The 25,166-nt window shown below is 41.6% G+C and overlaps 1 long non-coding RNA gene across 2 annotated transcripts in view; it reads right to left on the bottom strand.

Annotated features, from left to right (window-relative positions):
- Positions 1 to 7,559: 7,559 nt before the first annotated feature.
- The window catches only part of LOC126067977 (uncharacterized), a 165,493-nt gene continuing 147,886 nt past the window's right edge, over positions 7,560 to 25,166 (bottom strand). The window contains exon 3 of one of the 2 annotated variants that reach the window (XR_007515508.1): positions 7,560 to 7,883. This is a non-coding gene — a long non-coding RNA (uncharacterized LOC126067977). Of the gene's footprint in view, positions 7,884 to 17,448; positions 17,648 to 25,166 lie in introns of those variants that run through there. The other variant, XR_007515509.1, reaches the window with a different exon arrangement.

A 25,166-nucleotide genomic window follows, 5' to 3' on the forward strand; every position in this document is an offset into this window, starting at 1 on the left:
GCGTGCTGAACCTCATTTTAATAGACACCAGTCTCTGATGCCAGGAAACACAAGTATTGAACTGTGAAGTGTAATGTCCAAAGCAAATAATAACAGGGGCCAATACAGATCAATTATAAATGTCTCCCTAAGGAATCAAAACAATCGTATTTTCTTCATTAGTCTTAAGTCGGTGTACAATTCTCTCCCACCTCACAGTGTGTAAGACTCAAAGAGCCCTGGTGGCACAATGGTTTCAGCACTCAAGTGCTAACTGAAAGTTTCTCAATTGAACCCACCAGCTGCTCCGAGGAAGAAAAGACCTGGTGATCTGCTCCTGCAAACATTTACAGCCTGGGAAACCCCATGGGGGCAGTTCTACTCTGTCATATAGGGTTTCCATGAGTTGGAAATGACTCAACGGCACACAACAACAAGCTAAGACTCAGACAAATTGTATTCACCCCTTGGCACCCAGCTAAACCAGTCTCTGATCTCTTCTGCAGTTAGCCAGAGTCACAGAACTGAGTTTGTATATTATACCTTATTAATTATCAATTATTTATTCATGTATTTCTTTAATCAGGGGCACCCAAATATTGAACTGTGAAGTTTAATGTTCAAAGCAAATAATAATAGAAGGAGAAATGATAGAGAGAAGTGATGTCCAATATGTTCTTTCTAGACTTGGCCTTAAAAACTCCTGTTTAACCCTCAGGCTCCCTGCATCTATCCTCTCTGTCCTGATAGACAGAGTCCAGCCAGGAGCACGGTCCTCAGGAGATAGGGTGGGGATGTGGGAGGGAAGGAAAGAACCTGGGTCCCTAAAGGACTATCACTCAAAGCACCAGCCTCCTTCCTAATCGGGTTGTGTCGAGATGGAAAAACAAATCTCTGTTGTGTTAAGCCACTGAGAATTGAGGCCTATCCTGACTAGAACTAGGTCATCATGAAAGATGGGTAGCTTTTGTTTTTCTGAGAAATTTTCTTTTATTAGCAATGTAATTCTAAACAAAATTGATTTATATCAGAAAAGAAGATGTTTTTAAAATTATATATATATATATTTTTTAATTTTGAAAATGAAATTTGACAAAGATAAAATAATCTTGCAAGATTCTTTAAAGAAGGGGGCTTTACCTAGTACTAGAGGTGTTTTCTAAAGTAATAAATGATTGCTGAAAACTCATGGCTATATTGTGTTCTTAAGCAGCACTTTATACATGACTACGGGACAGAAAAATCAACACTTGAGGAAGAAATAAACCAGCAGCTATGGGTGTCCATTTTGGAGAAATTAGATCCACTCAACAAAAGGTTTCCTCAAACACACATGTTTCCAATCAATGTTCCCTGCTTTCCTGAGGGCATATTCCCAGCAAAATGCTTCATCAGCAAAGGACCCCACCGCTCCCACCTTGTGCTGCTTCTAAACAGGGTAGCTGTCAGTGGGCCACAGGGAAAGGATGATAAAGGGACACACTGAACAGAAAGCTCAGAAATCAATAAATAACACGGACGCACAGTCAGTTAAGAACCCGGCCAGTCATGGAGCAGCCCAGAACGCCACTCGGGGAAACAAATGGCAACAAGGAGGACAGAGAACATTGAGTTGTACTACACCTCTAATAATGCCATAGCTAAAGAATATCCGGATGGCCTCATGGTCTACCAGTTGATACTGTGGTCAACACATTAAAAAAAAAAAGTCTTAAAATATCAGCTTACCTGTCAATGTGCGACACAATGTACACATTTTCTGTAATCTCTGAGCACTTTCTCAGTGTTTATTTAAATGCCTAAATAGCCTTTATTGGTTCTAACCCTATTAGCATGACGTTGAATGTTCTTAGGGCCTAAAGGTCCACTCAAAATTCCCTCAATTGCTTTAGATGGTGTTGTTGTTGTGTGGCCCTGAGTCAATTCTGACTCATAGTGACTCTATAGAATGGAGTAGAACTGTCCCACAGGGCTTCCAAGGAGCAGCTGATGGATTCGAACTGTTGACCTTTTGGTAGGCAGCCGAGCTCTTAACCACTGAGACAGTGTCCACAATTCAGATGGTCTTCTATAAACACTTGTGAAGATAAGTATTATGATACACTCAACAGAAAGAGAACAAGTGAAGGTAGGCACTGTAAGTATTTAAAATCAAGAACCAAAGCCTACAGCCAATAGATGGAGGATAAACTAGAAGAAATGAAGAAAATGCACACCCACAAACACACATTTCTAACAAATAACTTACCACCTGGACACTTTTTAAATCTAGTTATATATTAAAAAAAAAAAAAAACAGAATGAGACTGTCAGTCAGCAGGTGGAAAAGAAAAAGAGGAAGGCAGGCAACGATTGTTGAGCACCTATTACATACGGAGTACCTTCCTTTCCATTTCCCATGGAAACAGTTCTTTTCAGGGGTACCGATCTTGGTTTGGATCCCTGGTGGCACGGTGGTTAAGAGCATGGCTGCTATCCAAAAGGTCAGTAGTTTGAATGCACCCTATGGGGCAGCTCTACTCTGTCCTCTCGGGTCGCAATAAGTCGAAATTGACTCTAAGGCAACGTTTTTTTTGGTTGGTCTTGGTTTTATACATCCAGCCAGGACCTCTCCACTGTGCCTCAGACTAATGTGTTTGCCCGACTGTCAGCTCAGATCTGCACTGGATATCCTGTGCCGTTGCTAATTGCGTCAAGTCAGCTCCAGCTCATGGCAAGTTCATGTACAACAGAAGGGAGCATTGCCTGGTGCTGCGCCATCTTCACAAACACAGGTATACACGAGCCCACCATGGAGGCCACAGTGTATTCTGAGCACTTTCCAGCCCAGGAGGCGCATCTTCCAGCACTATATTGGACAATATTCTGTTGTGATCCGTAGGGTTTTCATTGGCTAATTTTCAGAAGTAGATCACCAGGCTTTCTTTCTCAACTGTCTTAATCTGGCAGCTCTGTTGAAACCTGCTGACCACGGGCGATCCTGCTGGTATTTGAAATACCGATGGCATAGCTTCCAGCATCACAGCAACACGCAAGCCACCACAGTAGGACACACTGACAGATGTGCAGTGGAGATGTCCTGGAGGCGTCTCGGATTCCATCCTGTGATCTTCCTGCCTCCTCCACACCTGCTCCTCCACACACTGCCCCACCCAGCAAAACAGCAACTCCCTGTTACCAGTTGCTCAGGCGAGAAAACAATTTCAGTTCTTCTTGGCACCTCTTTTTTCTCACACCCCACAGCCAATCCAACAGCAAATCTTGTCGGCTCTACCTCCGGAGTCTACGCAGAAGCAGACTACTTCTCCCACTTCTGCTGACACCAACCAAACAGCAATGGAAGGATTGCTTTGAAAAGCAGATGTTAGGTTACGTCATTCTCCTCACCACCTCCATGGGCTCCCATCACACTCAGGAGAAGCCCCGGATCCCCACATTAATGGGAAAGGTGTTGAGGTTTGGCCTCAGGGCTGCCTCGCTGACTTCGTCTTCCTCCCTCTTCTACAAACCTTCACCTCTCTGGCCGCTCCGCCTCTTTGCAGTTCTCCATACACGACGGGCCCACTCCTGCCTCGGGATTTTTGCCCTTTTTCTGTTCCCCCACCTAGAACATTCTTTTCTGTGTAGCTTTTGCTCAAACACCATCTTTTCTGATGGCCCTATTTTAAAATCATCTTTCCACCTCAGCATCCCCTTTCACCTTCTTTTTTTGCCTTATTTTCCTACATAGCACATATTGCCTGTGGCATTTATTTGATTATGGTCTATCCCCTTCCTTTGGAATGTAAGCTATGTGAGGGATTTTTTTTCTTTCTTTCTATTTTGCTTTCTGCTATATTCCCAGAGCCTAACCAGTTGCCCCCATTGCCACAGAGTCAATTCCAGCTCACGACTGAGCAGAACTGCCCCATAGGGTTTCCAAGGCTGTAAACCTTTAGGGAAGCAGACCGTCACATCTTTCTCGCGGGGTGGCTGGTGAGTTCCAACGCCCACCTTTAGGTTAGCAGCCCAGCACTTTAACCACTGCACCACCAGAGCGCCACACTACCTTACTTAATCCAAATGGAACCCGTGGGTCAAGGATTGTCAGCATTCTTACTTACTTGAGAAAACCAGCTCAGAAAGGGTAATTGACCTCATAGCTGAGATAGGAAATGGCAGATGGATGAATCAAGTTCTGGTCTGACTGAACACCCTGGTTGTTTCTATCCCATTACCTGCTTCTACATAAAAGATATTACACATCTCTTTTTTACTTAAAACCCCCTTCGCAGTAAAATTTGAGATGAATGAAGTACGCTGATTCTGTTTTGTCTTACTGTTCTCTTTCCTAAACCATTTGGTTGGGTCTCTCAGCCTTACTTGGGCTTTAAAAGCTATTGTCTCTAAAAATGAAAATGGTATTACTCACGTGAAATACAAAAGTATTCAAAGCTTACACATAATCCACCCAGGAATAGGAACACAGATGTGAACCAACTTCCCAGGGTTATATCTAAAATTTATAAAACGTTTCCTTTGGTTTCATGCTACAAGAAAGCAAAAAAAAAAAAAAAGTATGCAAAATAAGTTTTGAGAACTATCATAATTTGGATTTTTTTCCTAATTTCCCTGAAGTGATCGTTCATTTTTTCATCTAGCAGACATACATAAAGACAAGAAAGGGAAGGAACAGAAAGGGAGGAAAGAAGGAAGCAAAGCAGAGAGGTAGGGAGGGCAGAAGGTCAAGAAGGTCCCATGTCAGGTGCGAGTAGCAGTCATTCCTAGTCCAGTCTCTCTCCTTACATTTTTATTTTTATGCTATACAAAAGGATTTTCCACCTTGAAATTCCGGAATTACTTGCAAATTAGATTAAATTAGATGTGTGTCTTTGGAATATACTGAATACACAAACTTTGCATTTTGGATGGTTAACCATTTTCAACTAGTTGAATACCAGCAGAAAAATGTTTCTCTGGGAGAAAAAACAGCCATCTGAATTGCCTATTTATGATTTTCCTGTCTTTTGGACAAGCAAAAGGGTTATCTGAACTCTCCTCAAGTAAGATACCACCTTCTCCTCATCTACTCCAATGTTATTTTCAACTCCACGTCAACAATAGGATACAACAGTGAATTGGTGGGCGTGAGGGGCTAACAGCCGTATTGTCTCGCGCTGGCAGGCCTACTGATCAGGCAGCTTCACTGTAAACCCATATTGTGAATCACATGTAAGGTTCCCAACAGAGGAAATATTTGAGCTGACATATTCCAGCTTATTCTCTGCATAAATCCATTTGTTTTACTCCTAAAAGTGCGGCAACATTCTTGACGGTTCACTACAAATTGTAGCGGAATTTTTCTTTTACCTTGGAAAATTCTGAAAATAAAAATCAAACAAAAATAATAATAAATAATAATAAAACGACCAACCCAGCTTCAGCGGTCCACATACCAAACACATCCTTGTTGAGACTCAAGGGAAAGAATTTCCTAACTATTCATCTGATTCTCAACAGCAATTTAGTATCATAAAATTAGTAACAGCCACTTTGCAAAATGCCTAAATCCTGATCATTAAGTATCCGGGCAGCTTCATTTCAAGGTTCTAAGTGTGAGGATGCACATTCTTCATCACTTAGTAAGTTTCCTTTGTATCAAAATAAGGTCTCCACCAAATTCCCACATGGAATCAACGGTCTCACTCTCAGAAGCACCGAAGAATCAGGGTGTTGCCGTAACTGTTGGGCGCTTGTGGAAACGGAGACCACTGTGACCCTGTACACTCCTGCCATGTTGAACATCCCAGGATTTCTACACGTACTTGTGATTCCGAAATTGGCATTTCTTATCATAAACCTGGAGCCCTGGTGGCACGGTGCTTAAGAGCTCGGTGGCTAACCAAAAGGTCAGCAGTTCGAATCCACCAGCCGCTCCTTGGAAACCATATGGGGCAGTTCTCCTCTGCCCAGTACGGCTGCTATGAGTCGGAATTGACTTGACAACAATGGGTTTGGGTTTTTTGGGGGTTTTTTTTCCATAAACTTATTGGGTATTATTCTATGGAAAGATTCACCCTGCTAAACTTAGAGATGAAGCCTGTACGTTCAAACAAAAATTATGGGTAAAATTTTTATATTAAAAAGATGTACAAGTAACATACCTCCTGCTAACTTCTAAATATTTAATTTAATATACAGAAAAGCATGCTGCAATGAGTATGCTGAAGCTGTGAGGGTGAGCTTGAGGCCGCACATATTTCTTTTACAAAAGCCAGACACTTCTAAGGGGATCAAACATAACTGTTAAAACTTAAAGAAAATAAATAAAGAAACAGCCTCTTAGCAAAGTTCCAAGTCAAAATAATAACTGGGGTCATTACTCCTGTAATTTGAGAATGAATTTTTAATTCTCGAAAAGAGTTAGACGAAATGATAATTAATTCAACTTCATCCCGTTTGCCTCCTAATCACTTCACACTCCTGCCACGCAAAGTGTGAACCATGGACCAACTGCACCAGCTTCACCTGGAGCTCGTGGGAAGTGCCAGATGTCAGGCCACCCCAGACCTATGGAGTCAGACTCTGCATTTTAACAATACCCCCAAGTGATTCTTATTAAAGTTTAAGGAGCACTTCTCCATGCTATTGTGCAAAATATTATTGTTTAGAAAAATTCTAAAAATTAACCTACCTATGACCAACCAGGAGCCCTGGTGGCGCAGTGGTTAAGTGATAGGGCTGTTAAGCAAAACGTCAACAGTTCAAATCCGCCAGCAGCTCCTTGGAAACCCTATAGGGCAGTTCTACTCCGTCCTATAGGGTAGCTATGGGTTGGGATTGACTGGATAGCAATGGTTTTTTTTCTTTTTTTTAATGACCAACCGGTTGGCATCAGGTCAATTCCGACTTACAGGAACCCCATATGAGTCAGAGTAGAACTGTGCTTCATAGGGTTTTCAGTGGCAGATTTTTCTAAAGTAGATCACCTGGCCTTTCTTCTGAGGTGTCTCTGGGTGGACTTGAACCTCCAACCCTTCAGTGAGCAGCCGAGGGCTTAACCTTTCATGCCACCAATAGGGCATATGTGTAAGCTACTGCAGAACTGGTCAACTTGGAGGAAGAGAGGCTGTTTATCTCAGGGACCCTACTTCTCTTGGTTCTCATTTTGTACAGAGAGTAAATACTAACAGGATCCATGGCAGCTATGGCTTCTTGAGCGTCGACTGAACTAGTCTGGAAGCAGTGTTTTTGAGCTCTGCCAAGAAGACTGTCATTATCGCCTGAATAAAAATAATTTCATTCCGAAGTCTAACATTTAAATGATATAAGATTAAAATTTAATTAGGACAACAATGCGAAGCCAGCCCAAGTAAAAAGCAGGAACGATTTCCTAATGGATTTAAATTACGAGCTTGTGACAGACTATGACAGATGACATATTTACTTCACGTAGCAGCTAAACGAATACCTTAGATAAAATGTGCGCTAAAAACACAGCAAATTTGGAATTAATGAAACCACTGAAAATGTATTTTTAAAAAACAGTTTCCCTTGGAAAGGAAAACAAATCTGCAAAGTCAGTTAATTGAAATGGCACAATCTAATACATTATTGGAGCTGAGTAACATGGTGCGAATCTGACCTTTCTTCAGAGATTGAAGATGCTCTCATCAGAATTACCCAGGTGCACCCTGGGGTCAAGCACCCTCCTGAAGTTTAGGTAAAGAGCTTCTATCTCGCCTCTGATCACAAACACTTCAGATCGCAGGCTTCGACATCTCTGGTGACTTCAGTACTGTGGTTAGGCAGCTGCCAACTCTTCCATCTTCAGCGCCTCGAGTTATTGCCTCGACTAGGGGCCTTCTGGCACAAAGTTTACTCATGATCTAGCATTTCGTCTTCCTTACGGAGGTCTTCGTCTCCTTAAGAAAGAGAGAAGTCAGATGTGACTGCAGAAGCTGAGTGGAAAATGGGAATAAAAGTGTACACATGGTTGAAGACAGCATGGTGAACTAATGACTAATTACTGAGCAATTGAATACTAATGGGGACGCTCATGAAACCAACATGAACAGGAAATGAACTCAATATGACCAATGGCTCCACAATTAAGTCAAATAAATGCCTCGTAATAGAAAGGCTTAAAATATGACTCCAACCAGTAAATTAGTCTTCAGGTTACACTTTACTGAAAAATAAGCGTAATGCTGGGTGGAAGTATGGAGCTTGGTGTCTTTTCAAAAGTTAATGTGCGTCTGAAATGTGAATTACAGTACTGTAATTATCTTCAAATTAAAGTATGTAAAACTAGCTCAATGGCAAGTCAGTTATTAAAGCAAATCAGATAAACATGAATTTCAGGGAGGAAATCTGAGAGGTTAACTTTCTAATTAATTAATTAATTGCCACGCCGAACATTTAACCCTTTAAGTCCCGGCGGCCCAGGCAGAAAAACTGTCATAGAAAGCAAGCTTAGGGAAAAACGACAACAAATACACAAAGCAAATGGAAAAATTAATGTATTTAAAAAGGCCTTTACCTTTTTTCCTTCCTAATTTTATTTATTTTGTTGTTGTTGAGAGCAAAAAAAAATAGACCTTTACCTTTAATGTCTAAAGGGCTAATGGCAATTTTTAAGAATCAATTAATAAATTTTACAACCACTTTTAAGGAAACTGCACACATATTTCCTTTAGTTCTATTTCATTTACTTCCTTTTCCACAACCCAACGGCTGAGTGAAGCAGATTGAAATAAACTGCAATATTTTCTCTTGAAAAGTCTACTCACTTATCAGCTGTGGATCTAATCAAGGACCTAATAAGTCCATAATGGTACATTTGCTTCCCAGGAGAAACCACTGCCTCTCATCATTCCAGAAAATGCCCCCTTGCAAGGTGCCACCAAGAGCCACAGACTCACTGCAACAGTCTAATAATTTGATTGGGAGCCCTTAGGCATGGATAACTTAAATTACAATTAGAGAGCCCTCACGCTGCTGCTAACATCTGTGTACTGAACCACTGTATACTGATTAAAGATTTTTAAAAGAGAACTAAGCACTTCCCGCATTAGAGATGAGCCCACTTCTTGGTATGTAATACTTCATCGTTCCCTGCTGAGCTTCTTGCTTGAAAGTCCACAGAGTGCACCCCCTAGATAATAACTGCCAGAGAAACGTCCAGTAACCTGCAGGTGCAAGAGGACAGAAGGGCAGAGCCCTGGGAACGGAGAGAGAGCACAGTTCCTTTCCATCCTCTCCTTGGGCCTAAACTCCCCCAAATTTGTAGCTACATGTTCAAGATGTTTTTGTTTGGGGTTTCCTTTTAAAAGAGTGATTCTAAGGACAGGGTCAGTCCTGGGAGAGACTGCCATGGGGGGGGCATCAATTAATGAAAGCTGAAATAAGAGGGACACCAGTGGCACCACCTCCCTGGGCACCCCCCCCTGCACACAAAGGAATTGTGAATGCAAGGAAAACAGAGGCAGAAGAAGCAGGGCCTCCATGGCCTCTTACCACACACCATGCCCGCTCCTCTCTGTCCCCCTCGGTTCGTTAGGACCCTTTTCAAGCACAGAGCTGCGGCAGATGGCCCCACCAGAACATTCAGGTTCAAACACCTGGGCTCTGCCATGACGTCCAGTCAAGGCTATTTTCTTTTTCCTTTTTAAACTTTCCTTTTATTTGGTTTGCATACAAGGCTAATAACGAGGTTTAAAAAAACTGTACGCAATCAGTATACAATCACACTCAGACGGAGCCTGACATGTAATTTCTCATAAACCCATACAACTCTGAAGAGCCAGAGGGACCACAACGCACACACAACGTGTGGGGTCATCACAACACAATGCCAACACAGTCTCTGCACCGTATCTTGCTGTATACTACCAATCAGTGCAAACATTGTTTGGGAAATGAGAGGGGGGAGAGGGAGAGAGGGGTCTCCCAGCTGCTAGTGCTTTGCCATCAAATCTGAGAGCTGGCTCCATTTAATATAAGAAACTTGGGTGATAAAGATCAAGACCAGCCAGTGATTCTCAAGGAGGCTGCTTAAACTGCCCAATATGAAAACAAACAGCAGATCCTTGTAAATAGTAATCCCAACCCTCCTGATGATTTCATGTCAGATATTTCTCTAGCAATCTGCATATTTTCATAAATGTAGGAAACGTATTAGCATCTTCAACAGCTGGACAAGGAGGGCAGTGAGGGGCCACATGTCAAAGTAATCAGTGTCTTAAGCCACTTAATCGCTATAAGTTCATTTTATTTCAAGTTTTTGGGTCTATACATTGAAAGATATTTTTCTGTTGGTTGCTATTGATAAAGGATGCAATAAGGTTTCGTTAAGAGGGAACTACCCAGGACCATAAGATGAGAGCTCAGGTCGCTGGGGAGCGTGGTGCAATACTATTGTCAATATTATCGATACGTCTTAGGAAAAGTGAGTCTGGGAAATGCAGAAATGTCACAAGCTTTGTTTTACCTTCGTTTTAATAGAGCATAGCTTGACCTGTATGTGCAGGGTTGACTACTTCAATTAGGTTTATGCTATTTTCCATAGGGCTTCCAATCTGTGCATTTAGCTGGAAAGCAATTGCTGACTTTATTATTACCATTGTCGTCCTTAAAATGCATTCTATTTATTTTTTTAATTCACCAGGAGGGGCGAAGGGAAGATGGGAGCAATAAAGAAAAAGAGCCGGTAACACGTCCTTAGGGACCAATAGCAAAGGGAAAAGAATCACAGGAGAAGAGAGAGAAGAGATGAAAATGAAAGACATATCTTATTAAACCATCATAATTAAGAAGTAATAGGTATTCATAAAGAGACCCACAACCAAAGGCGTGAAGACATCTAAGGTGGTAAGGGGAAATGGTTTCAGATAGGTAAAAATCAACAAACAGTCTACATTAAAAAGCAAAGGAGACCCCACGAGAACGAGGAGGCGGGGAATTGCCTTCTCACCTCCCACTGCCCCATAGCTCAGGGTGCTCAGACCCAAACTGAAACATACTCAAGAAAAGGAAAAACAGTGACCTCTTTAACCACGCAAAAATTCTGGCAAATGCAGAGGTAAAAAGCATTTGATGACAAGAGTACCTGCATCTCCATCACCTGTGGCTTATATTATGGGATGGCCCGGCTCCTAGACCTGAGCTTACAACTGCTGCCAGAGATCTAAGGGAACCGGGGCCTGATGATGGAGCTGACCCACGTTATTCATTCTGGCACAAGACAGGAATTAATTGGATGGATTTTCCCTTAGCTCTTGCACTTGAAGTTAGCAGGACCTAGGAGTAGTACTGAGGAGACAAACCAGAAGGGAAAGAGAGATACATTTGGTCCTTGGACACCCCCTAGTGTCTATGTGAGCGTGAAAGCATCTCCTAAGGTCTCTCCCTTACTCATCTGCTAAACAGAAAGAAGAGGACTGACTAGGCTGGCTCCTACAGACAGAAGTCTCAAGATTCCAGGCAGGTGTGAAACCTCCTTTACTGTCAGGTCAGGAATCAATGGGGCAGACCTGCAACTCCTCATGTGTATTCCCTGGGATTTCTGTTTGCCATTAACTTTGTCTCAATGTTGTAATGCCAGAGGGGTCTGTAATTTGCTTTAAAACACACACACACGGGTAGGTTTCACAGATACAAGACACAAGATGAAAAGGGGGAATGGGGGAAAAAATCTACTTCAGAGAATATATGGTAGTTTGTCTTTATATAGATGACTTGTGAATATTTGAACAAGGGCTGTGATGTATTTATGTTTACTAATGTGATTGGTTGTGAATCCTGAATAAAGCCTGGGAAGGCTGCTTGCTTCTTCTCTCAGTCAGCGGTTCTCTGAGCGGTATTTCATTTGTACGATGAAGGTATAATTTAAAAGTGGCTTGGAAAAGCTTCAATGTAAGCGCCTTTGAAAGTTCCCACACAAATTGTGTGTGACTCCCTTTCCATCTAGGTAAATTAATTACTGTGTGTCCCAGGGCTGTCTATGCACGATGCTGTCTCTGTTAAAATATTGCTAAAATTATGAAGTGTTAGCATGAGTTTCATCCATGGTCATCTCAGAAGTGTAAATTTGCCAGAATGTTGTCACTGTATTTGGCTGTTGTAAATACCAACATCTACCCCCCCAGACGGTGTCCACTAGTCTAAAGAAGGCATCCTGATAGGTGACTTAATGGAACTCGAAGAGACACTTCACATTTTCCTAGTGTTTCTAGATCATGTTTTTTCCCAACTGTTTTTGGGAAACACTTCCTTATTCTATTACACACTGAAGCATCCATTATGGCAGTACAGAGGACTTTTTCTTGCTGTATCTGGGAGGGTCGAATCTGCAACCTAGGCATGATCGAATTCCTTCTGAAGCCACAGAATTTTAGAGGGCAGGAGTCCTGACAATCACCTGATTTAAGAAATGGAGGAGGTCAGCGTGCTTTCCTGACTTGCTCAGAGCCTCTTGGTAGGCTGCCAAAAGCCGGGACAGGAACCCTGAAGCCTTGCACCCAGTCCCTTGTGGTTACTGCTGTGTCTAAATGTAAAACTGTGTAACTAAAAAACCAAACCAGTTGTTGTCGAGTTGATTCCAACTCATGGCGACCCCATGTGGGTTAGAGAAGAACTGTGCTCCATAGGGTTTTCAATGGCTGCTTTTTCGGAAGTAGATTGTCAGGTCTGTCTTCTGAGGCACCTCTGAGTGGATTTGAACTGCCGGCCTTTTGATCACTAGCCAAGCAAGCACTTAATCGTAGTGCCACCAAGCAAACCAGAACTGTATAAAAGGAGCTTCCTATATTGTGAAGATGCCACCTGTGGGAGAAGAGGGAAGCCTGACCCCTCCCCACGCTGAGGACAAATTCACTGACCGGTGAGGGTCTCCTGCCAGCTGCTGCAGTGCCCACCCGGGAAGAGCATGACTGTGGACTTAGGGCTTGTTATGGATCGAGTTGTGTCCCTGCCAAAAAAAAGCTATGTTGACGTTCTAACCCTTAGTACCTGTGAACATGACCTTGTTTGGAAATAGGGTCTTTGATGATGTCATCAGTTAAATTAACATGAGGTCCTACTAGAGTAGGGTTGGTCCTAATCCCATCTGAGTGGTGTCCTTATAAAACCAAACCCACTGCCATCCAGTTGATTCCGGCTCACAGCAACCCTACAGAACGGAGTAGAACTGCCCCATAGGGTTTCCGAGGGGCTTTTGGTTAGCAGCCGAGCTCTTAACCACTGCGTCACCAGGGCTCCATCCTTATTAAAGAGGAGAGGATACACAGAGACAGGGAGACAGAAGAAGGATGCCACGTGGTACTGCAGCTGCAAGCCAAGTTGCTCCTGGAGCTACCAGAAGCTACAAAAGAGGCAGGTACAGATTCTCCCGCAAAGCCTCAGAAGGAATCAACAGGGCCGACACCCTGATCTCAGACTCTCAGCCTCCAGAGATGACCAGTAACGATTTTCTGTTGTGTAAGCCTATCCATTTTTGTGGTATTTCGTTAAGGAAGTCCTGGGACACTAATACAGGTGAGTTTACATTCACCCAGCAGAAACAGAATTAGAAAAGGAGAGGAGGAATGTCAGAAACATCTCTCCAGCCCCGCCACACACACACACACACACACACATACACACACACACACACACACACATACACACACACACACACATATACACACACACACATACACACACATACACACACACACATATACACACACACACACATATACACACACACACATACACACACACACACACATACACACACACACATATACACACACACACACACACACACGCACCCCACCACTGCAACCCAGGCCTGTGAATGAAACAGTGGAGCTCCTTCCTCTGCGGGGAATGCTACTGTGAAATAGCAAACAAAGATAGCACTTACTCCTGGTTACAGCCCACACAAAATCAACTTACTCCAAAACAGGAATCTTGGCACGTGGTAACAAAACCTATATAATTCTCTTGATCTTTAATCTCTGTGCCAATGTCTGTTCTACTGATTACGGCCTCAGTCCCTGACAAACCTGCTTAGTGAATTTTTGGCTGACAAAGCTGGCAACACAAACGTTGTCTGAAATACATTCAAAAGGCTAAATGTTTTCATAATAGCTACTTTACATAGCCTAGTAGGTTTCCCTTCAGGACACCAATTAGATTTTTTTAAAGTGACAGTGTTAATTTTTATGATTACACACAGAACTGAGGTTTTTATTTAATACGCTGGGCTTTCTTTTAAAGCCTTTCACGGGGATCAACCACCACGCCGACAGACGGGTGTTACAGCAGGGGTGATTACAGTAATTTTTCATGTAATTGGGAGTCACCATTTGGTTGCTATCTTTCACATGCTTGTTGACTCATCATATAATCCTTTATAATGGGGGTCTGTTGCATGTGACAGGAACATGCCAACCAGCCAGGAAATAATAAACAGAGGAACCCCCTGGCTGGTGGGGACCGTGAGGGTTTTTAACATCTGCCCAGTTCTTTAGACTGCAATAAATTTTACTTAATAGCAGTGACCAGACACCAAGAGAAGGGTTTTGAGGGATGGGAGGAGAATCTGTGTTTTCTTTCAAAAGGAGATGTCTCAAAGAGCATTACACACCATGATAGCACAGTCAAAAAAAAAAAAAAAAAAAAAACGCTAAGAAGGCATAAGTACTCATTAGAAATATCAAAGCCCCTCCGTCCCTTCCCATAAAGGCAAGAATCTAAGGCCAAAGCAAATGGAGCACGCTGTCCCTCGGGCCCACTTATCACCATGTCACTTTTTATCTCATCTTCTGAATCCCAGTACTTAGTAAAGTGCTTTAAGGAACAAACCATGAACAGAGGCTACTTGTGAACACTAAAACCTGATGTCCTTGAGCCAATTCCAACTCACAGTGACCCTACAGGACACGGTAGAACCACCCCATACAGTTTCCAGGGCTGTAAATCTTTAGAGAAGCAGACTGACACATCTTTCTCCCACGGAGCAGCTGGTGGGACCACTGACATTTCGATTAGCAGCTGAGCTCTTTAATCGCTGCACCACCAGGGCTCCATGTGAATATTAGATGATGCATAAAACAACGGATAACGGTCATAGCTGGAAATCGGGACACCTGAGTTCTTGGCCTAGATTTGCCATCTTGGAACACGCCTCGGCTCCGATTTCCTTAGGTCGAAAGTGAAGAGGAACAACCACCGTGGTTCTGAATGACTCCATGAAAGAGGCTGGCATAGATAACACTATCTGAAAACATTTCCTGAGTTAAGGCGCTGCACGCTAGCCCTTGTAGTCCGACTCATGATGATAGTTTTTGTTAACACGTTGCTGTCTGGACAGGTAGAGTTTGCAGGGCCACCTGTAATGTTCCTTCCACCTGGCTGTCTCTATTTCATTTGGAATTTTCCAAGAGTATTAGAACTAAACTACTCATTTTTGAGAAAAGTATCTGGATCTTGTCATCACTTGCTTACTACAGGTTCAGAGGAATGGTTTACTTAAACTTATCAGTGACTTCTTCTTCTTCTTCTTAGATATAAGGCCTGCAGTCACTACCAGCCTTGTAGCCTGAACCCAACTCTCTAATGTCGATTTGGCGAAGAAGCTGGACTCACCTTTTAACTTAGTTACGTGAGGACTGTTTTATAACTCAAGCACAATATTAAATATGCCTTAGATCGGAGATTAAAGTTGTTGGCCTCACTAACCATGTGTTATACATTAGCTATGAGTTATTTTTTTTTTTTTAGTTCCTCAGTAGGTATCTTCAAGAAATCCTGTGCAATAATATATGACATTACACTTTTAAATAAGTAAACATAAGATACAGCTATAAAGGAAAACCTAACAATACAAAAAAAAGCTTATTTAACCAAGTTTAACTCTTATGACTCCAAAAAACAAATACAGAATGAGAGCATCCTATTTTAGATTCGAAATGAATTATGCTATGTGCATTCATAGTGCTGCTTAGCTATAATCATTTCCAATATCTTAATATCGGACATACATTGTGTTCAAAAGGCCATCTGCAATATAGGTTTCTGATAGAAGCTAGTTGAATAGGCCATCGAAGATGATGGTTTGTAAAATTCAAATCTATTCTGATGGCCTAATAACTTGGGTAACTAAAAGCTAAGGCAGAATTCACCAGTTTCCACTATAGTAAGCTAAACTCTAAATAACCAAATAGGTAACTTTCTGCTTTCTGGGAACCCCTGGTCGTTGGGGATGCTTTGACTGCTATGTAAATATTCACGTCTGTCCAGTGCTATGAGAATTACTAAGTGGATTACTGGTCAGTAAATAGTCTTTCAGAATCAGGTCTACAAGCTTATTTTCATGAATTACAGTTGACTTCTAATTTTTGGAAAAGGAGAGAAAAATTCCCTTGGGAAGTTTAGTTCTGCTATTTAGATCAGGAAGATAATGGATTTTATCCCACTTCTTTCTAATGGTCACAACTATAGAATTCACAACATACAGGAGTACAGGGCCAGCTCACAGGTGGCGCGCCGTTCTTTTCTTCAAGAGAGGCAAACGCGTTCCCAGCTGAATCCGATTTAAAAAAAAAAAAAAAAAAGAATCCGATTTAGAAACGCTAAATACGCGAGAATCCCTTTTCTTCCAGGGCCTCACCTTGCTGAGTGCACACATTTCCTTCTGATGAACGACTCGTGCCCAGCCAAACAACACCGATCAAATTATGCAGCGAAAAAATTTACTCTTTCTCATATCCCTTTAATATCAAGCTAATAACTTATTTAATTCCGTCAATAACATTGGTTTGATAACAGTTTTTATCATTTTCCTCTTTGTTTTTTTAAACTTAGAAGGCAGGGAGGTACATGGAGACAGGGTGTGTTAGAACTGATCATCTTCTACTTCTCCTCTCGAGTCAGCCCTGGTGGTGCAGCACTTAAGCACTCGGCTGCTAACTGAAAGGTCAGCAGTTCGAACCCAGAGCTGCTCCTCTGGAGAAAGATGTGGCAGTCTGCTTCCATAAAGATTTACAGGCTTGGAAACCCAACGGGGCAGTTCTGCTCTGTCCTGTAGGGTCGCTAGGAGTCCGAATCAAGTCTATGGCAATGGGTTAATGCGAATTCTTAGGATACGCCTGTCAGATCTGTTGTCATTATTAATATAATGGCATCCTGTGAACACCACTGCTGTTGGGGCCATTACCTCGTGACAGCTGCTGTTTTCACAACGCTGTTAATAACATTACTATGTTGACAATGATACTAACAACAACATTAAAGACACACAGGAGCGTACTTTGTACTATACATACTGGAATAAAGTATGTTTCCTGGACAGAAGCAGATAATCTAAAGTGTAAGCGACGCCCATAGTCCTTGTTCTCAGACCATCTGTATGTCGGACTCGAGTGGGTGAGACTTTGCCCAAGAAGTGCTGGAAAACCAGTTTTACACAATAGCTCCTCAGAGTCCAAACGGTGACTCAGGGGATGGCGCGAAGATTCTAAGGAGAGGAATCTTTGGTAAGGTGAGACCTACCTGAGCCGAGAAGTTAGTGAGAAGGAAGCTAAGACTTGGAATGTTCGAATATCAAAGTAGACATTACAGCTGGTGATGGTGACGAAGCCACAACAAGGCAACCACTTTATCTCCCCATGCATTTTCTGGTGACAAATGTAGTACGCTCCTATGTGAAAATATAAAAATTATGGACAATACACTACAAAGAAGAAATCAAAAAGCACATGCAATGCTATCAATGGGTGGATAATTTGAATTTGGAGTCATTTATTTTGTAATGGAGAAGGATCCTAATTAGAACAACAATTTCTCTAAGTGCTTTTCAAATATTGCCTCACAACCCATTAGTGGAAGGTAATTTTTTTTTTTTTTTAGTTTATGACAAGCATTCTTTTTTACAATAGGAGTGTTTACAGACAAGAGAATAGAAGCTTTTCATAAAACTTTTATTCATATATAAGTTATATACATATGAACTATATACATGTGTGTACGTGTATATACAATACATGCAGATATAGGATCACGATGTAAAATAAATTTCTAAGTGTGGGTCGAGACAAAATGCTCAAACTAACTGCTAAAAATGCTTCAAATATCAGGATTTTAGTTGATTTAATTGAAAAGAGAATAAATCGGTATGGTGTTCTAAAAAACGAGACATATTTTGCAATAATCTTAGTAAGAACTCTATTAAAATACTATTTTATTAGGATACTGATGGGGGATATCAAAGGTCTTCCTCTGAGTCCATTCATACATGCCGGATGGCACTGAGCAAAACAGATGATGTCCTTAACCTTAAGGAGTTCACAAACTAGATATTTACCAAGTAATCAAACAAATAATTATAAAAACTCAGCTGTGATAAACACTGTAGTGCTCAGAGAGTCCACACCAAGGGAATATAACCTCATTTGACCTGAAGGAGGATTTGGCTAGAAGGCTAACATCACTGTATTCTGAAGGACACGTATCAGGTGAAAAGCAGAGAAAAGAACATTCCAGACAAAAAGGACAGAATTTGCAAATGCCGGCTGTCTTAGTCATCTAGTGCTGCTATAACAGAAATACCAAAAGTGGATGGCTTTAACAAAGAGTTTATTTTCTCACAGTAAAGTTGGCTAAAAGTCCAAATTCAGCGTGTCAGCTCCAGGAGGCTCTGTTGGCTCTGGAGGAAAGCCCTCGTGATGCATCAGTCTTCCCTTGGTCTGGGAGCATCTCAGTGCAGGAAGCTCAGGTCCAAAGGACGTGCTCTGCTTCTGGTGCTGCTTTCTTGATGGTATGAGGTCCCCAACTCTCTGCTTGCTTCCCTTTCCTTTCATCTCTTGAGAGAGAAAAGGTGGTGCAGGCCACACCCCAGGGAAACTCATTTTACACTGGATCAGGGAGGTGACCTGAGTAAGGGTGGTGTTACAATCCCACCCTAATCCTCTTAACATAAAATTACAATCATAAAATGGAGGACAACCACACAGTACTGGGAATCATGGCCTAAGCAAATAGACGCATAGTTTTGGAGGGACACAATTCAATTCATGAGGCCTGCTCACCAAAGACTCCTAGAGAGTACAAAGACCAAATGGTCACCTGCTTAGACTGACCTGTCCACAAGGATATGATCGCAGGTGCTGGATGGCCCGAATTTAGCCTATCTGTGTGTCCACCGGGGAGAGTCATTTCTCTCCCTGATAACATCAAAGGAAAGGAACTCGGCTGCTTCAAAATGTTTAGGTTATTTATTATCTGGTTGGAATACAAACGTGGCTCAGTGAGATGATCTCGCATCTAGACTTCCAATCCCTTTTTTTTTTTTTTTGCTTTTTTAATTGCGTTAATGGTTCACTCATGGGTTAGGAGGTTGCAGAGACTTAATTTGTAAACGGCCATGTTGACAGTCAATGCTTATCTCTATGTTCAAGTGAATGTGCAAATACCCTCAACAATCCCTGAGTAGAGATCTCTTTATAAAACACCAGAACATGCCAATAATACTAGCCCATCCACGTTTCTGCTGCAGGGAAAAAGAACTAGAAAACCTTAAGCACGTCTTCCATGTGGTGGTAGGCAGGCACATACATAAAGAATGATGGGTTGTAATTCTGAATTCCAAAGACTGGGAGCAGAGGCACACTCTGGGCTTCTTCGACTCCAGAATTCCTTGGCAGGTTACTAGGTATTCAGCACGTTGTTGTGAGCTGCCATCAGGTGGATTCTGACTCAAGGTGACCCCATGCGTGCAGAGTAGAACTGCTCCACAGGGTTTTCAAGGCTGTGACCTTTCGGAAACAGATCGCCAAGCCTGTCTTTGAGGTGCCTCTGGGTGGGTTCAAACCACCAGCCTTTCAGCTAGTAGTCAAACACTTAACCATGTGCACCAGCCAGGGACTCTTATTCAGAATCGTTGTTGTGTGTCGATTTGGACTCACAGCGATCTATAGGACAGAGTAGAACTGCCCCATAGGGTTCCTAAGGCTGTAATCTTTACGGAAACAGCCTGCCACATCTTCTCCTGCAGAGTGGCTGTGGGTTCAAACCTGTTCCAAGGACCTAAAATTGTCCAAAAAGGCGGTGGGGGGGGGGGGGGGAATTAATTTAAGCAGATAGTTCTGAAAAATCTCAATCTCTTGAAGTATGAATGTATAATGATGGAAAAATCAAGTAGGATGTGAATAGGTAAGTATTATTTTGCCATTATAACTCTATAGTAATACTTTCTCAGAGTGAGTCTTTCTCTGTCCAGTGTTGGCTGTGAAAAACGTAACTTGTCTTTAAAGCTTTGTTCCACATTTAGTTTGCAAATTCATTTATTCATTCACTCATTTAACTAACACTAATTAGAATCACACCATCACCTGTCAGTTTGTCTTAGTGTGGTGGCTTGTGATGTTGGAAGCTGTATCAAGATATTTCAAATACCAGCAGGGTCGCCCATGGTGGACAAGTTTCAGTGGATCTTCCAGGCAGAGACAGACTACAAAGAAAGGCCAGGCGATCTAGTTCAGAAAATTAACGAAAGAAAACCCTATGGGTCACAACAGAATATTGCTAATATGATGCTAGAAGATGAGCCCCCCAGGTTGAAAAGCACTCAAATACACAGTGGCCGTAACAGTGGACACGAAGATAGCATGGGACCGGGCAACGTTTTGTTCTGTCGTACATGGCGTTGCCGTGAGTCGGTGGTAACTAACAACACATCAGAAACAGATAATTCTGACTGAAAATATTTAATGAATGATTTAATGATCTAGATACGAACGAAGCCTCTGCAGGCCATTTCCTCCATGAAAACTGGAATGACTCTGTAAATCTTACATCTGCTTATGGGTCCCTCTGCTTCAGCGCTATCCCTGCTTCGGTGGTTTCCTCTGCTTCAGTGGCATTCCTCTGCGTCTGGTCTTTGCCTATTTTTCAGCCTCATCTCATTATTCTCTGGTCACACCAGGGCCTTAACATTGATATTCCATCACATGGAAGAGAAATGTCTCCATTCTTCACCTGGATGATATTTTCTCATTCTTCAGGACTCCATCCCCATGCAAATTACATCTCCCTACCAGGCCACCCTGCATATTTTCTTCATAATATTTATCATGCATATAGTTATGCATATTTTTGTATGAATCTTATTATTATTACCATTTTCTTTGTTGCACTGGAAGCTCCAGCAGGACAAAGATTGCATCTGGTTCCTTCAATACTACAAATCTAGACCTTAGCTCAATAAATAACTACAGGATGTTTTTGTTTGCTTGTATGTTTCTTTGCTCGAATGGATGATATATTAAGAATTTTGCAAGTTCAAAGATGTGGACTTGGTCTCTATTTTCAAAAACTCCAAAGCCTATGACCACAAGTTAAGCCGCCGTGGGATTTGAAGCAGACATATCTAAATTCCAATCCTGGATCTACGCTAATCATCAAACCTTGTCAAAGTCACTTAAACCTTCTGAGCTCAGTTTTATCATTTCAAAACAACTACAATCTACCTACCTTTTGTATTACATTTTAATTAGAAGAATACCATGGACAAATTACCTAGAACCCAGTAATAAATAAATAAATGAGTCAATTGATGGTCTTCTCCCATCCCTCACCTCTACCTTCGTTCACATCTAAAAAGGTTTCAGCACTGTCCAAAATAAAGCAGTGATTCACAGGTAAGGCGTTTACCAGACCTAGTTTACTTTCCCGTCCTGCTCCCCAGTTGAGAGGAAGCTCATTTGGAGGTTTAATGAAGAGCCTCTCAGGTTCATCGGAGTTCAATTTAGCAGTTGGGAGCGAATCTGTAGTAACCCATCACCACAGACCAGTTTGTATTTTTCCACTAATAAAACTCAAGAATGGCACCGTTTAAAAGGAATTTTGCAGGTCATTAACCCATTCTAAGGACTGGCTCTTTTGGCTATTTAACTGGAAAACAGTGGTGGTAGCAGCAGATTAAGAACCTGGACTGGCAGAAGATAAGGTGGTAGACTGTTTACATTTTATTAATTTACACCTCAAAAGAATTTCTGAATCATTTAAACTGAAAAATTCAAAAAGCCGGTGTCACCTCTCTGTGTCAAGCAGGATTTAGATGGTAAAATCTGCAACGGCACCCCACGAAATGCTAAATTCTGGAGGAAGCGATAAGAGGCTGTCCCTTCTTGTTCTGAACTGTCCACAGTCCCTTACTGTGCTGCCTCAGAAAAAAGACCTGTCCTTCTTGCTACGCGATTGGTTCAAACTCAGGCAGGGGTACAGTTCTGGCCAAGGAGACGTGAGGGGAAGTCTACAGCGGGTGGCGGTTAAGAGAGTTTTTTCCCTCTTTACGTGGTTTATAGAGAACATTGCCTCTCAATGTTGTAAACTGCAAGATACCTAGTATATGGCAGCTGTTTGGGACGTTGGGGCATGTGAGATAAATGTTACTACGTGAATTTAGTAGAAAAGAACAAACTGAAGCTGACAAACGTGGAACGACTGGACAGAGTCCCATCTTCTCCTGACACAGAGGGCCTCAGTTGCTACAAATTATCTGATAATTCTCTACTGCCCCCCCCGCCGCCCCCACCACCACATTCCAACCAGTCCTGGAAGTTTTACTCCTGGAAAATGCCCCACCAATGTCCCACCTTCAAACACCATCCTCTTCTTAAAGTTCTAAATTGTCATGTGGAAGAAAGACGGCCATTTTCTAACTCACATGTCCAAAGGGGATACATTTATAGATGCCTCATGTATACATTTATCATATACATTTTACAGGTACATAGATGGACATATGCGTGTACATGTGTGCAATGCATGTATAGGTAGGTGATAGACTGATACAGGATAGATAGATACATAGACAGACAGACAGATAGACAGTAGTCAACGGCTTAGGAAAAATCCAAAACAGAACTGGAAACAAACCCGAATCCCCAGAAATCCACACATTCAGTGTCCACGTGAATGACTAGCATTGTTCTTTTGCCAGCACATTGATGAGGAAAGTTCATGAAAGCAATATCAGTAAGTAGTTTCCTTATCTCTGCAGAGGTTTTAATGACAAACTGCCATCCCTCTTCTTTATTTATCTGTTTTCTTCCGAATTGTAATGACTCACCCTAAAGATGATGTCTGAACTTCTACAGTGATTTAATACTGTCAGCCCCAAGAAGGACACAGCTAGAAACTATCGATAATCAAGAAATATCAGATTCCTACATGGAAATAAATAAGCTATCATCACTAGATATGTTCAGCTGGAGTTTAAGTAGATGCGTATAAAGTTAAAAACAAACAAACAAACATGTAGTCACTAAGCACTCTAGAATTATCACCATCCTTTCATCTCCCCCCCCCCCCATGTACACAAATACCCTCAACCACACCTTAGAAAACTGAGGTAGTGGAAGGGAATGTTTGATTTTGCTTTTCTACCTTTGTTGAGAAATTGGAAATGCTGACTTTATAAATATAAAATACCCATTCCTCAGTAATGTTACAGCGGAGAAGCCTGAGACTCGGAGTGGCCCCTCACCTGGATCTGGTGGTTGCAAGACAAGCCATGGGATCTGAAGAAGCAGGCCTTCGGTGTGGACAAGGCTTGTTTTGTTTTTTAAATTTATGTTCCTGGATGTTGCTAGCTGCGTCAGGTTGGCCCCGGACTCATGTGGATCCTGCATACAACTGAGGGAAACACTGGGCCACCACCATGACCAGACCACTGTGATTCTAGACACTTCTCATTCATTCGTTAATTATGAACCTTCCCTCTGATCTCTACACCAGTAAACCCCAACCAGTCATTAAACTATCTCAGCACAAGAGTAAAATAACTTTTCTTCTTTGAGACTTTTTTTACTCAGACTGATCAGGGAACTAGGAAGAAGTGTACCATAAGTTTGGGTGTTTAACAGACATCATGGCACACCTCAGACCTCAAAGATGACAGAATTAACAACAATTATACAAGTATTTTGTTATTTTTAATAATATCTTATTTTTTAATTCAGAGAAAACTGGTTTTAATAAGTGGCTTTTTTATGGATTTCAACAAATGAACAATAAAAAGTACAGACATTGTGTATTTTAAGAAAGACATTAACATAGTACGCTCTGATGTGTAAATCTATGTAATATTGCCAAAATGGGACCATGTGTGTGCAATACGCAGCTTCAAGAAAAATATGGATTTAAAATTTGCAAATCCATGACACTCCTTTCTAAGATGACATAACAGGATAAATTACTCAATTTTTCTCACAAATGAACCAACCCAGTGCATAACTAGAATCACGTGCCATCATTACAGCAGTGTACAGAGAACAAGATAATCTCTTTTCTATATGGACATGAATTAGCCTGAAAATAAATTCATTGAGGGTTGACTGGTTATATCTGACCATTAAATATACATTTTTTTTTCCTCAAACAGAAACATGGCTTTTGAAAATAAACACAGGGGCTTTGGTTTTGGGGTTTTTTTTGTTGTTTTTTTTTAATGCAGTGACTCAGTGTTTGTTTAATGTTTGATTCGCTCAATGCAATCCTTCACCCTTAAGCCTTTGTGGAGTAGTTTGCGGACATGCTTGCGGTAGTATACTTGTGTGCAAAAATCAAACATAAAAACTGATCACATGCTCACAGCTGGAAACCGCGTCAGGCTTTCTTCAGCAAGGTCTCAGGCATTATCATTTAGCACTCCCACAGCAGGGGGAAAGTGGGGGCACGGAGGAGAAACATCACATCAGACGCACTCCAGGGGTTGCCTTTCCCTATATTGTTCCACTCCCAAATGTAACTCTTTAAATTTTAAATAGGAAAAGAATGCACAGGATCGTGGCTCATCACAAAAAAAAAGGGGTGGGGGGATGGATAGGGAGAAGAAGGTAGCAGCAAAACAAGAAGGAAAACATTTCTTGTTAAATAGAATAAATATGAGAAAGTTCAACGTGCATTTTAATGTGTCCCTAAGACCTAAAGAAGCACACAGATTAAAGGGGTTTTGAAAATCTACTTTAGTTCAGATGGCGCTGTGTTTTACTGTGCTCTGTTTTACAATCGTTGGTCATGAACAAGTTATTCCTTAGTTACCAAATGCAAATGTGTTCGAGAAGAGCTAATTGATGAGGTTTTGGTCCTATAAACCTATACTTATGGAACACAATATATATGAATACATATTAAGATAAATGAAAGAGTTGAAGACA

Source organism: Elephas maximus, chromosome 26, assembly GCF_024166365.1.
Source record: "Elephas maximus indicus isolate mEleMax1 chromosome 26, mEleMax1 primary haplotype, whole genome shotgun sequence".
In the NCBI taxonomy this organism is placed as follows: Eukaryota; Metazoa; Chordata; class Mammalia; order Proboscidea; family Elephantidae; genus Elephas; species Elephas maximus.